This window comes from Macaca nemestrina, chromosome 17 (assembly GCF_043159975.1).
Source record: "Macaca nemestrina isolate mMacNem1 chromosome 17, mMacNem.hap1, whole genome shotgun sequence".
Lineage (NCBI taxonomy): Eukaryota > Metazoa > Chordata > Mammalia > Primates > Cercopithecidae > Macaca > Macaca nemestrina.
In genome coordinates, this window is record NC_092141.1 from 82,710,181 (window position 1) to 82,723,469 (window position 13,289).

Below are 13,289 nucleotides of genomic sequence, written 5' to 3' on the forward strand. Positions count from 1 at the left end.
GGAGGAAACACTCGGCATTAAGCCCTTGATACACGCTACAATTTTGACAAATAAGACACAAAAGCAGGAGGTGCCAGGAGCCCCAGAGTTCAGGCCTAGCTGCTGGCATGAATGAAGGAGGGCAGGAGTGGAGGCTTTGGTTGAGAGGAGCTGGGCACGGGGAAGGGGAGCTGGGAGGGGGCCCACCAGGTGCCATTCCTCATAGCCTCTCATCTGCCTGGGAGCCTGGTGATAGACGCTGCATGAGCCAAGCCTGAGCCGGCAGAACTGTTGGCCTGGAGAGAGGATGCAGAGCTCTGGTGAACCCCAACCTTACCACCACTTCTTAACCTCACTGCAGGGTTCTGAGACTCTCCCCAGCCCGCATGCTAAGAGCCTCTAGGATGCTGATTTGCATGTGATTTGCATGCTGGGTCTGAGGTTCCTGTTTCTCCTCCCTTCCCCTTTGTCTACAGTTCCTTTCTCAGCAGGTTGACAACTAACCTGGGAGAAAGGGGTGGCTTCCTCTCCTATGCTGGGGACTTGTGACCCCCCATGTACGGTACAGCGAGGCTGAGGGAGCAGAGGGAAGAGGTGACAGGACCACAACTCTATAGGGTGACTCCTTCAGGGGATTTCAATGTCTGTGAGGAAGGATACTCAGCTGTGCCCTGGGGATCTGGTTAAAATGCAGATTCCAACTCCTCAGGTCTGGAGTAAGACCCAGATCTAGCATTCTTAACAAGATCCCAAGTGATGCTGCCTCCCAGGCTACACTTGAGTAGCAAGGGTGTAGGGCCGTGGGTGTGTCAGAATCCCCTGGGGGGCTTCCATACCGACACTGAGTTCCACCCCAGATATTTCGATGCACTGGTCCAGCCTTGTGCATCAGGAGATTCTAACATGCGGCTTGGGCTGCACTGTGGGACACCTGTATCCGTGTGTAGAACAAAGTGATTGTAATGACGCTGACCCCCTGTGAGAAGAAGCGATGGAAAACTCATTAGAGGATAAACACTGGCTGTTCATTCAGCCGTTAGAAAACTAGACCACCAAAGGAGATGCCCCTCACTCCTCGCACTCCACACAAGCTGCAGGTCGTTTACCAGACAGCAGGAACAGGCCACTGGACTGTCAGTTCCAGGAGGAAGGGTCACAATGGCTTTGTTCACGGATACACCTAGTGCCCAGCATCTGCAGCATGGTAGGGGTGGGATGGGGGGATGATGGACGGGGGGACCCCAGGAATGGATGTTGGCCAGTGAGGGGGAGAGCACCCCATCCTCATCTCCAGCCTGCCGTATTTTCCATCAGGAGGGGATCTTTTCTGTGACGCCAGAAGGGATTTGGGAGAACTTTTTCCTTGTGAAAAACATTGTCACACCCTCGTTAATCAAGCTTTCTTCCTTGGCAGAGAGGATGGAGAGGAAGAGGAAACTTTCATTCCACAGAAGGGCATCTGCCAATTTCCCACTTGGGGAGGAGATTGAAATAGCTTTTTCAGATCCTCCAGTTAAGCTGACACATGTGGACCCTTCAATCCTCCACTGGGTTCCCTCCCAGGAGCAGTTATCTCGGCTCCAGCAGAACGGCTCTATCTCACCACAACCTGCCAGCTGTCTCACTTCACAATAGAGAGAGACTCGGGCCCCAAATACAGTTCTGGTGCAAATAGCATCAGAGAAGCAGACCCTGGAGCACTGGGGAGGGGAGGGAAGAGGAGGGGAGGGCGACCAGGTCAGCTGGGCCACCCTTCACATGGTCAGCCAGTGCCTGGGAGCTGCGAGGTCTGCGGGGGGACACGTGGAGCTGCAGGCCAGGGCTGAGAGCGATCTGAAGATGACATAGCTAAAAAAGCATCACTTTAAGGTGAGAAAGGTAAATGCCACTTCTGGGCCGGCACCGTTCCCCAGGCTGGGAATGAGATAATGAATTATTACCCAAGGAAATGAAACCGCTAATAAATTCAAAAGCAAAGCTAGGGGAGGTTAAACTCCATTTTTAAAAAAGAGCTGGTGATTTATAGAGTGCCCTCTCTCCTTGCCTCCTAGGGCACCAGCAGCTCCCCCTGTCCCTCCCCCTCTTCCCCACCTGCTGGCCCCTGACACTCTAGACATACAGATCCCTCGCCTCCCCGCCAGCTCTCCCCCAGCCTCTGGCTGTTCTTTATTCTCTATCCCCCTTGTAAGCCACTCCCACCCTCAATGGGAAATTAAAGGCTTGATTTGTGCTGAAATTTGGGCCAATTAATTTTGGGAGCTCAGTCCCCAAGGAATGGCTACAAGGAAATCTGTTTTTCTTAGGAGTCCACTTCGACCTTTGAGCCAACAAATTACAAGTAGAACCAGCCCTGAATGGCAATCAGGTTTTGGAGCCTGGCGCCGGCCAGGTGTGGCTCATGCAGTGAGTGACTAATTGACGGGGCCTTTGAGCGGGAACCTGGCCCTCTCCCCATTCGGGGAAGCTCGCTGGCTACAACATTTTCCTTCTCGAGGTGTCTGCTCTAATCTCTAGCAAGCTCCGTTCCTGAAACCCTGGCCCCCTTGGTCTTGGCTCCCCTCCTTCCCTGCCCGAAGCCATCAAGCCCCTGCTGTCCGACCTCATTGCCCGTTTCCGCGGCGACGGCCCTGTGATGTCACTGGTGGCGGCCTGTGAGCCTTCAGGTGGGTAGGATGAGAGCAGCAGGTGCCCAGGAGGAGGGGAGGAACAAAGATCTTGTTTTTGTGCCATCATCCCTGATACATAATGAAAACTCGGGGTGGGGGTGGGGTGGGAATGGAGTGGGAAGATCTGACTCTGCAGCCATCCCTCACCACACCTACTTGGACATCGCCGGGCTCAGCTAGAGAAGGCAGAAACAGTTCCTCCAACCCCTTCCCCAGGCACCTATGCAGAGCCCACACTCCTGCCTGAACAGCTATGATTTTAAAAGCCATCGAGTCACGAAGGGAAGTGTGCCAGTGTGTGCCAGACTCAGTTTCCCCCATGTACCATTTTCCCCAGTCAGCCCTGCACCTTCCAAGAGGTGTGACCCAAGGGCACACCCTGGTCAGCTCAGGCCCCCACATTCCTGCAACAATCAGGCTCCAGGGCTCCCTCATCGCAGCATGGGTTCTGCAAGAAGCCCCAGTGCCAAGTGGCTTTCAGAACTGGCCTCAGCTAGCAACGTGGCTGCTATTTCAGTGACCGACAAAAGCAGCCCCCCCAGCCTCCCTTGGTGTTTGTGGTCCCTTTTGTTCCAGCCAGGCACCAAGAGGAAAATGCAGCATCCATTTGGAAACAAAGGCTCAGGCAGGCTCTCTCCAGTCTGAAAAGCCCACTTTCACTCGAGTTTCAGGTAATTTGCTGTGCAGCCTGAATTCGTTAGACAAATTAGGCTCCCTTGGACTTCAGGTATCTCAATTACCTGGGTGATTTGCATGTTTACGAGTGAAGGGGACTGCACAGTCGCAGAAAGCAAATTTGAAATCCTGACTTTGGGGGCCCTGGAGCCCCTCCACTGCATCTTTACTCTCCCTACCAGAAAGGAGGAAGGACAGAGCAGCCCCCAGCAAGCGGATCAGGGGATGTCACATAACCACAGGGCAGTCGTCAGGGAGCACGACCCCCTCCCCAGGGCCACGCAGGCCTTACTTTCTCCTTCTGGATCTGCCAGTAAAACAAAGGTAACTGCCTAAGAAGAGCTTCCCAAGGTGGAAGAAGGAAGTGAGAAAATCTATATTACTGATCGTTCATACCTAAGGAAAGGAGGAAAGAGGATTCCCATAGCCCAGCTGGGAGGTGAAGAGTTAATCCTATAATCTAGTCTGCCAGGGAGCAAGGCAAGGACTGGAGCTATTTTCAACCCGAAGTGTGCATGCAGAATGCCTGATGCTTGGGGGGAGGAGCTGGAAAGCCTGAGACCATTTGAAAGCATTAATCGAGTGCCCAGGGTATATAGAGCCTAATCTCAGGCCATGCTGGAATTCCGAAGGACAAGGGGGCTCTCTCCTATCTTCTGTTAGAGCATGGACCACCTTCCCCCACTTTCAATTTCTTCTCTGTGCCCTCTCCCCCTCCCCAGGCCACAGCTCCTTCCTGGGCTCCGTGAAGTACCTACAGATGCCTGATGACCTTTTTAAGAGTTGGCCCAATTACTCAGCTGAAACAGCTTAAGCATTGCAAAGTCACACATGCAGACTCTGCTAGTTGAGTAAGAGCTCGAGAGCTGGGCCCTGGCTGTATATTGGACTCACCTGGAGAATGTTTTAAATAATTGGAGCCTGAGTCCCACCTCCAAAGAGTATGATTTAATTGGTATTGGATGTAGTAGCCTTTTTTAAAAGCTCCTCTGGTGATTTAAACATGCCACAAAGCCTGAGAGCCCCTGAGCTGGAGGATTTGGGATTTTTGAATTAGTGATGAGTCGTTGGGCTGAAACTGATCAAGTTTGATGGGATCAAGACAGGCTTAGATTCTATGCACCAGGTGGGCTGCTGTCTTGAAACAAAATAGTGATGCAAGGTTTTCATATGAGTGTGATTGTAACAGATCTACATGAGAATTGGTTTGAGTATAGATTTGCCTGGAGTAAAGTCTTCACTAAGCCGGCATTAGTTGAGGGGAGAGGTGGCAGGAAGAAGTAATCAATATTTCTTATCTGTTGTGTGCCAGGAACTGTACTTGGAAGACTATACTGATATTTCATTTATTCTTTCCAACCACATGGCAAATGAGCATTACTCCTATTTTACAGATGAGGAAACTGAGACTCAAATTTTGCCTGAGATTATATAGCTATTGAGTATTGGGAGACAATTTTCTGAGGGCCCCTCGCATTTCCGTGTGTCTTGCAAACAGAGACACTGACTGCCTTTATCTGAACTATCCTTATAAGGATGCTTGCATGGTGAACAGCTTTGGAGAATACAGTATCTTCCTCTGGAGCAAAGGGTAGGCATGCTGACTGTCCATTATAAAAGATTCCGATTCCTTAAGCTCAGGATTCCTTTTTTGGAACACAGTCCACTGTGTGAGCAGGTATTGCCTAGAGCCCTCTTTGTGCTGCCTGATGGAAACCATGGCTTGGAGAATTGGCACAAAACAATAACACTCTAGCTGCTACTATTGTGTAATAAACTGTCCTTTGTCTCTGATCCGTGAGTCTCATGTCTTCCACCAGCATCCGTGAAACTGTGGCAGGCCAGGCTAACTTGTCAACTTACAAATGGGGCAAGGTTTCAGACCCCACACAGTTCTTGACAATGTACTCTAAATCTGTTTTCCTCTAAAACCTGTGCATTTCAGAGATGGGTAAGCAAGAGGAGATATTAGAACACTCTCTCCATCAATGACCACTTTCCCTCTAGATAGAAAATAACATAAACTAGTTCCCTTTATCCTTTTTTGAGATAAACAGATTCAATCTGTATCAAGAGTTAAAAGAAGTATAACACTTGGACACCATGAGGTGCCCTCTGGGTTCCTGGTTCCACGTGATTTTTAGTTCTGAGCTAGCTCCTGTTTTCCCTCAAGGACGTTTCACTGGACCCCATCAACTGGCTTTTGGCCTTGATAAGCAAATCAGGGTCTAGCCTCGCCTCAACACCCATACCCCACTCACTCTGTGTCTGTCAGAAGGCTATTACCCCTTTCACCTGCTTATCTTTCAAATGGAAGAGAAATGATCTTTCTTCGGGTGCTGATGCTACCGGCCTGCGTGACCCTTCATCTGTGACCATTCCTCTTTGAGATCAGAATTTTCAAAAGACTGATTATAATCACAGAGTCTCATTCTCAATATTTGCAAAAGGCCTTTCCTAACACAATTCTTTAAAACCAGCTAAGTTACTAGGTAAGTTAATTTCGAAAGGATGGCTTCCTTTCAGTGCTAATTAGCTTCTCTTCCGATGGATGAGAAGTTTACACGCAATGGTGATTTCTAGTAGCAGGTTCGCATAATTATCAGCTGTTAATTATTAAAAATTATTAAACATAATGACTCTTTATGTGCCAGGAACTTTTAAAGGTGCTTTATAAAGTATCCTAAATCTACTCAACAACCCTAAAAGTGAAGTATTTTCACTCGAAGAAGCTGAGATTTCAAGGTTAAATGTCTTGTATAAACAGCTAGTAAGGGGCAGAGCTGGAAGCCAAGGTCACGTCTGTCCAGCCCCAAAACCAGACCTTTCTAATAACCAACTGCCCCCCCTTTTTAAAACAGCTTTATTGAGATATAATACACATACTCTACAATTCACCCATTTAAAATATACGATTCAATGGGTTTAGTACGTCCTCAGATATGTGCAACCATTGCCACAATTTTAGAACATTTTCCTCACGCTCAAAAGAAACCCTGTAGACTTTAGTTATCACCCTCCATCACTCCTCCTCCCCAGCCCCAACCAGCTGCCTTTTATAAAGTCTCTTTCTAAAAAAGCCAACGCTTTTTCTTCTCTCTGTATTAAATATTGCAGTATATTCATATTCATTTATAAATGGGTTGCCTTTCCAGGTTACTGAGAGGTTAACAGTTGCCAAAAAAGACACCTGTGCCTTCCCTCTGATATTCCCTGGGGTTAGTTCTTCTCTCCTCCTTCTGCCCAGAAACCACTGAGAAGGGCCTCAGAAGAGCTAAGGGCTGCCCCAGGTGGTTTTGTGGGAGGTGAGTTTGGGTGTGAGTTGGTGATGAAAGGGTTGGGGATCCTAGAAAACTTCTTCCAGCCTGGACTCAAGCCTTGTATCTCATGAACAGGGAAGAGACCATCTCCTTTCAGACACAGCCGATCCTCCTAGAGAAGCCCCTCATTCTTCCTTCTACAGAGGCACCTTGGGGAAAGTTGACTTTGCCCAAGGAAGGCTTTGCCAGAGCGGCCTCGGGTCAGCCAGACTTGGCGAGGAGTTTGGTGTGCAGATGTTTTCACTTGGTTTCCCCCAGAAGCTGACCCTGAAGGACACAAGTGCTTGGAGTTTGGATTGGGAGGTACAGGGATCACTGGTGGGGCGGGGTGGGGAGGGCGCTGGGAAGGGACACAAGAAAGGGAAGGTGGCCACTGAAGGGCGGACTCTTGAGTCCACTGCCCCAGCAGGAAACCAGCTCTTACTCTCCAAGTCAACTCTAGGAAATGCTGTAAAACACCCAGCTCAGAGTTACTCCTCCCCCTGTCCAGGGATGCAGACGCTGGGTGTGGAAAACACTAACTCCCAGCAGACTCTGGTAGAGGCTCCTCCAAGGGGTGCAAATTCCTTAGCTGTCCTGGCGAGCTACACACATGTGGGCAGAGCAGCCTCTGCAGTTTTGGATAAAGCTCTCAGGCAGAGAAATAGACACTGGTAGTGGGAGGTTGGCTGAGAGCACAAAATGGTCAGGCCTGGGGGATATGGGTGGGGAACAACCAGAGCATCTGCGACAGCCTGGCCCCATCTGAACCCCCGCATGTGCAGGTACACACACACACGCACACTCTCTCACACACAGTGGGATAGGAATATGGCTGCAGTAGAGTACCTTCCTCTACCCCTGGGCTCCCCTCTTGCTCTCTGTCCATGGTCAGGGTGCTCCTTTGCACGGTAATGAAGTTCATTAAATGAGGTTTATTAGGAACCAGCTAGTAAAGGTCTATGTCTTTTCCACCGATGCTGGAGAATTTCCCACTAAGCTTCGTGAAATGCTTGAAACCCCAGAAGAGATCCCTTGGGGATGGGAGTTGCTCCAGGATGGAAGAAGCAGTAAGCTCCACCCACCCCTCTGGGGACACATGGGAGGCCTTGGATGTACAAAGCTTGTTAGAGAGCTGGCTTTCTTTTGAGCTGCAGCCTGACCAGCCTCCTCTGCACAGGCCCTAGAGGCTCAGGGGCTGCAGGGCAGCCTGGAAGTGCTGTCCATGCCCAAGGGTCTGAGCTAGGAAGGCCAATCACCTTCCTTGGTTCGACCTCTGAAAGGTGAGAGCACCTGGGGCTCCTCTCTTTCAGGAATGGGATGGAATAGAACTCTTGAGTTCTGGGCAGCCCAAGGCCATGTCTACTTCATTGCTACTTGGCAGAATATCCATTCATTCACTTCTTCACTCATTCATTCATCTATTTATTCACTAACTTATTCATTTATTCATGATCTATGAATCAGGGATTACAGCAGTCATGAGACACAGTAACTGGAATATGTAAACCCTTCACCTTCCTTCAGAGGCTTAAGAGCACACAGGAGTCTAAGGTGGTCTAGAATCCCTGGCACACCTCCTCAGCAGCCCCAGCCTCTGGTTCCAGCTCTGTGCACTTGTAAGATCATGTCTTGGCTATGCCAGTGGGCTGTAAACACCATTAGGAGAGGACACAGGTCCTGTTCACCACCACATCCTCATAACCTAGCCTTATCCTTGGCACATAGGAGATAATAAATACCTGCGAATGAATGGATGGATATGTGCCTTTGAGTAAAAGGCTAATTCTTGTACATATTTGTAATGCAATCCTATATGTGTTTGGGTATCAGTACACATGTTTCTGTATGTATATGTCATGAGTTTTGTATGACTAGGTGTTGCATCTGTGTGTCATGTGTGTATGTGAAAGAGTTCTTAATAGACATGGGCTTTCTTTCACAATATTTCAAGAGAATGAACATTTTTACTTCCTGGTATCTGACTTTGTAAGTCCAATCTGAATTTTCCACACATGTACAGCTCTCCAGACTTTCAAATATTTATACTCCTATATTTAAAATCTGTGAAATGTCTTTCTCTCACCCCTTATGTGCTTGTACGCTCTCTCCTCTCTCTTCTCTTTCTCTCTCTGCCCTCAGCCCTCCCCTCCACCTCATTTCCTCTTTGTCCCCAGATATAGACATATATAAGGGTGAACACTCCCAAACTGAGTCACACTTTTCACTTCCGAGTTGGAGATATGGAGGGATACACGGGAGCCACCAACCCGGCCTATGACAAATCCCTAATGATAAGCCCAGCCAGGGAGGGGAGCAGCAGCTCTAGGGCCTGTGTCCCAAACCTCTGTGCCCTTTGAAGAGAGGACCTGCCCCGGGAGAAGTTTCCTGCAGCTGCAGCAGAGCTTGGAAGGAGGAGGAACTAATTGATGTTTGCCCAGAGCTTCAGAGAAATGCACTGAGTAAGCATCAGCATCACCTGGGCTTAGGCAGCTTAGGGTCTTATCTCTGGGAGGTTATAATGTCATGATGCTGACCAAGAGGAGAAGAATCCCCCCATGATTTTTCAACCTGAGATAGTCTGTGGACCTTCTCCATCCCACACTCTGTGACTGAGCCATGAACCACCTGCCTCTCAGCAACCAGTAGAAAAGACCTCACACCTCTCCGTGCTTTTTTTCCTTTTGAGACAGGGTCTTGCTTGTCACCCAGGCTGGAGTACAATGGTGCCATCATAGCTCACTGCAGCCTCTACCTCCTGGGCTCAAGCAATGCTTCCACCCCAGCCTCCCAAGTAGCTGGGACTACAGGTGCACACCACCACGCCCAGCTAATTTTTGTATTTTTTATAGAGATGGGGTTTTGCCATGTTGCCCAGGTTGGTCTTGAACTCCTGAGCTCATGTGATCCACCCACCTTAGCCTCCTAAAGTCTTGGGATTACAGGCGTGAGCCACCAGGCCTGGCCTCCCTCTGTGCTTCTGTGATTCCCTCTACCCCAAATGCTTCCACTCTGTGTGTCTACCTGCTCATCCTTCAGGATTCAGCTTAAACATCTTTTCCTTTGAGCTACCAGACTGAGACAGAGTCCCAGCTTCTAAGCTCTGAGAGAAGCCTGCACCAACTTCTATGGCTATGGGAGAAGTTTCTCTGTGGATGACCTATCTAGGTGTCAGGCTATCCTGCTGAGTGTACAGAAGGTGCAAACTGCTGTATTGATCTTTGTAACCAGAGCCCTTGCACATAGTTGGGCTGAAATGAACTTAGGGACCAAAAAGGGTAGGCCAAGGGTATAGCTGATGATGGTGAAAAGATAGGCAATGTATTGATAAGGTACACTGATAAGTGATTTAGATGTTCTCATGTTTCTCATAACCTCTGTGAAGATGGGATTATCCCCATTGTACGCATGGCAGAACTGAGGCTCAGAGATCCCCAGAATGCATGACAGAGCTGAGAGTCAACCCAAGTGTGTCCAATTCCAAAGCTAGGGCTCTTCGTCACAGTGCGGTATGTGTGAAACCATAGCATATGCACGTATTATTAATAAAAGAACAAGCCAGTTAGAAAACAAATTTTCCATCCATTAGCTGAGTCAAGGCTTGAGGATTTGGAGACTAAGCAACTCTTGAGAGAAAGTTCTGCTGGGACCCCTCCCTTGGCCTTCCCTTTCTACCCCCTCTGATGCCCACTTCATCCATCCCTGCCTGCCTTCTGGTCTGTCCCTGCAGCGTGAGTGCCAGACAGAGGCCTGTTCTGGTGTCCCGACACGCTACAATTATGTAGATTTACACAGCAAGCATAAGGTCTTCTTCGCATGTATGGGTTTCCCGTTCCCAACCAGACCATGAACTTCCTAAGGAAAGTGATCAAATGCCCAGCTTCTCAACCCTCACGGTGGGGCAGGGAGATGGTAAGTGACTTTGGTTGGGTGCTACCACCTGTCAGGCCCAATGAGGGGGGGTCCTTCCCTGAGTTATTTTAAGAATTTGGGCTCTTTGAGGTGTGTTATCCACATTTTACACAGGAGAGCCGCCCTGAGGCTCACAGAAATTAGTTTGCTTGTCCAAGATCACCCAATTCGTACGATTAACCTTAGAAAAGCTTTCTGCCTTTCTTGGGATGAATATTTTGAGCTAGGAAAGAAGTAACCATTTCCTGTCTTTTTAACCTGAGAGGAACTAATTGGTGTTTTCCCAGGCTTCAGAGAGAGGCACAGGGGTGCCCCACTGGAGGCTGGGGGTCTTATTTCTGAAAAGTTATGATGTCTTTACATACAACCGGGAGGCAGAGGTATCCCTCACTGAGGTTTTTCCTGGCTGAGACACAAAAACCTGTGGACCTCTGCATCCTGACCCTGTATCTGAGCCATGACTCACTGGCCAGGGAAGATCTACTGAGACCAGTACCAATAATGGAGCCCAGTTGATTAGAACCTTGAGAAGCCCTAAATGGAGTGAGAAACATTTGGCTTCCAATGGGAAATCCAGATGCTTAGGGCATCATTAGAAATATCATGGTGGGCTCCTCAAGGGCAAGACCTCAGCTCTTGTTTCCTGTCAGGGGATCAGTGATTGAGCAAGGCTGATATTGTCAATTTCTACATTTGGGCTTTTATGGAGCTGGCCATTTCAGAGTCAGGTGTAGCAAAACAAAAGCACAGGCCCGAAAATGCAGCATTCTGAAGAATGGGAAATGGAAGGGGCAGTGAGGAGGAAGTCACCAGGACATGTGCAGCCCTGGGTTCGAGGTCCACCTTGCTCTCTGCCCCTCTCTATCTGCACTGGGCCCTGGTGGTTGACCTGAACGGACCATAGCCCTGGGCTCCCAAGCTCTGGGGCTTCCAGCTGTGTTCGGCCAATGAAAGCCCTGGCCGGAGGTCAGGGGGAGGGAGGAGATGAGGCCAGACTGGCATTCCCTCTGGCCACTGCCTGGCAGGGTCGTCTCAGGATGGCTGGGTCCCACTACCCATGGCTGCTGCTGCTTTCGTGACAGCTTGTTGCATCTGACTTCCTCTCCCCACCCTGGGTTGGGGTTACTGTTCCCTTTTCTTGTCCTCTCGGGCGCTGGGTGGGTAACAGCCAAGCGGCTGCTAGCCTGAGTGACCAGCTTCCATTCGGCTCTCCCCTTTGGAATCTGTCCCTTTGTAAATAAACCGACCCCAAATTATCTCATTTAAACGTGTTTCCAACTTGGACCATGACTCATAAATATCAGGGTAGATCAGGGGACATTTTCACCCTGAATTCATAGGAGACTTTGTGCCAACCCGTGGACCCTCATTGTTGCTGGTGAGTGAGTGGACGTAGGAGTTTTGTCTCTACCATATTCAAAAGCATCTCCTGAGCACTGTCCCTGAAATTATGAGTCTAATAGATTGCTGGACCCTCTATCTGGTTTCTCAAACCAGTCATTGTCCCTGAGGGGCAGGAGGAGTCTTGACAGGGGTATTGTTGGACCCTTCACCACTTGGACTTCTTTTTCATCTCCAGGAGAATCTGCTGAGAAGAGCCTCTGATCATCTGCAGCTTTTATTGACCTACAGTGACTTCTGACTTCGTGGAAGGAGTTGTTTATTGGCCAAGAGTTATGAGCTTAACGTGGGCCACTTGCTGACCTTCTGCACTTGACGCGATTAGTCACCCTGCAAATCTGGTGGAAATTCTGAGTTATGGGACATGAGACTGTCCTGCCTCTTTCTTCTCAATGTACAGCTTAATGACTTGAAATTCCTCTTGGATTATCTGGAGAGCCTTCTTTTTATAGAAAACAGAAAAAACATCAGTAGCTTCTCCTTTGTTATGTTGTCACTTTATTGTCACAGAGCAGCGGTGGACTCACGAGATTGCAGTCCCTGTTCCTTAACATCTATGAGAGTGACTGACTTCGGCATAGCTACCCTAAGGCTGGGCATGGTTGCTCACGCCTGTCATCCCAGCATTTTGAGAGGCCAAGGTGGGTGCATTGCTTGAGCCCAGGAGTTCAAGACCAGCCTGAGCAATGTGGTGAAACCCTGTCTCTACAAAAATTATAAAAATTAGCCAGGCATGGTGGTGGGTGCTTGTAATCCCAGCTACTTGGGAGGCTGAGGCAGGAGAATGGCTTGAGCCCAGGAGGTGGAGGTTACAGTGATCCAAGATCGCACCCCTGCATTCCAGCTGGGCGACAGGAATAAAACCCATCTGAAAGATAGAAACAGAGAAAGAGAGGAAGGAAGGAAGGAAGGAAGGAAGGAAGGAAGGAAGGAAGGAAGGAAGGAAGGAAGGAAGGAAGGAAGGAAGGAAGGAAGGAAGGAAGGAAGGAAGGAAGGAAGGAAGGAAGGAGGGAGGGAGGGAGGGAGGGAGGGAGGGAGGGAGGGAGGGAGGGAGGGAAAAAAGAAAGGAAAGGAAAGGAAAAGAAAAAGGAAAAGGAAGAAGAAGAAGAAAAGGAAAAAGAAAAAGAAAGAAAGGAAAGAAAGAAAAGAAAAGAATAACTACTCTGAAACAAAGCGACTTGTTTTGGGTGGATGTACTTAACACACACCCAACATAATGGGTTTCTATTCCAGCAGTTCTAGATCATAAGTTACTGTCTTTTGTTATATGAGGATGAATGTCACAGCTGCCCTGTAGGACTAGCAGCTTCATCTCTTAAAGTCAGATGCACCATGATCGTCACTGGAGATTTCTCTC

General features: G+C 49.0%; 1 long non-coding RNA gene across 2 annotated transcripts in view; it reads right to left on the reverse strand.

Moving 5' to 3' along the window:
• LOC105469106 (uncharacterized) overlaps positions 1–13,289 on the reverse strand; it is a 195,125-nt gene that overhangs the window by 25,518 nt on the left and 156,318 nt on the right. Inside the window, exon 4 of one of the 2 annotated variants that reach the window (XR_011615996.1) lies at positions 10,913–12,800. The exons of the other annotated variant lie outside the window; for it this stretch is intronic. This is a non-coding gene — a long non-coding RNA (uncharacterized lncRNA). Of the gene's footprint in view, positions 1–10,912; positions 12,801–13,289 lie in introns of those variants that run through there. 2 annotated transcript variants of the gene reach the window in all.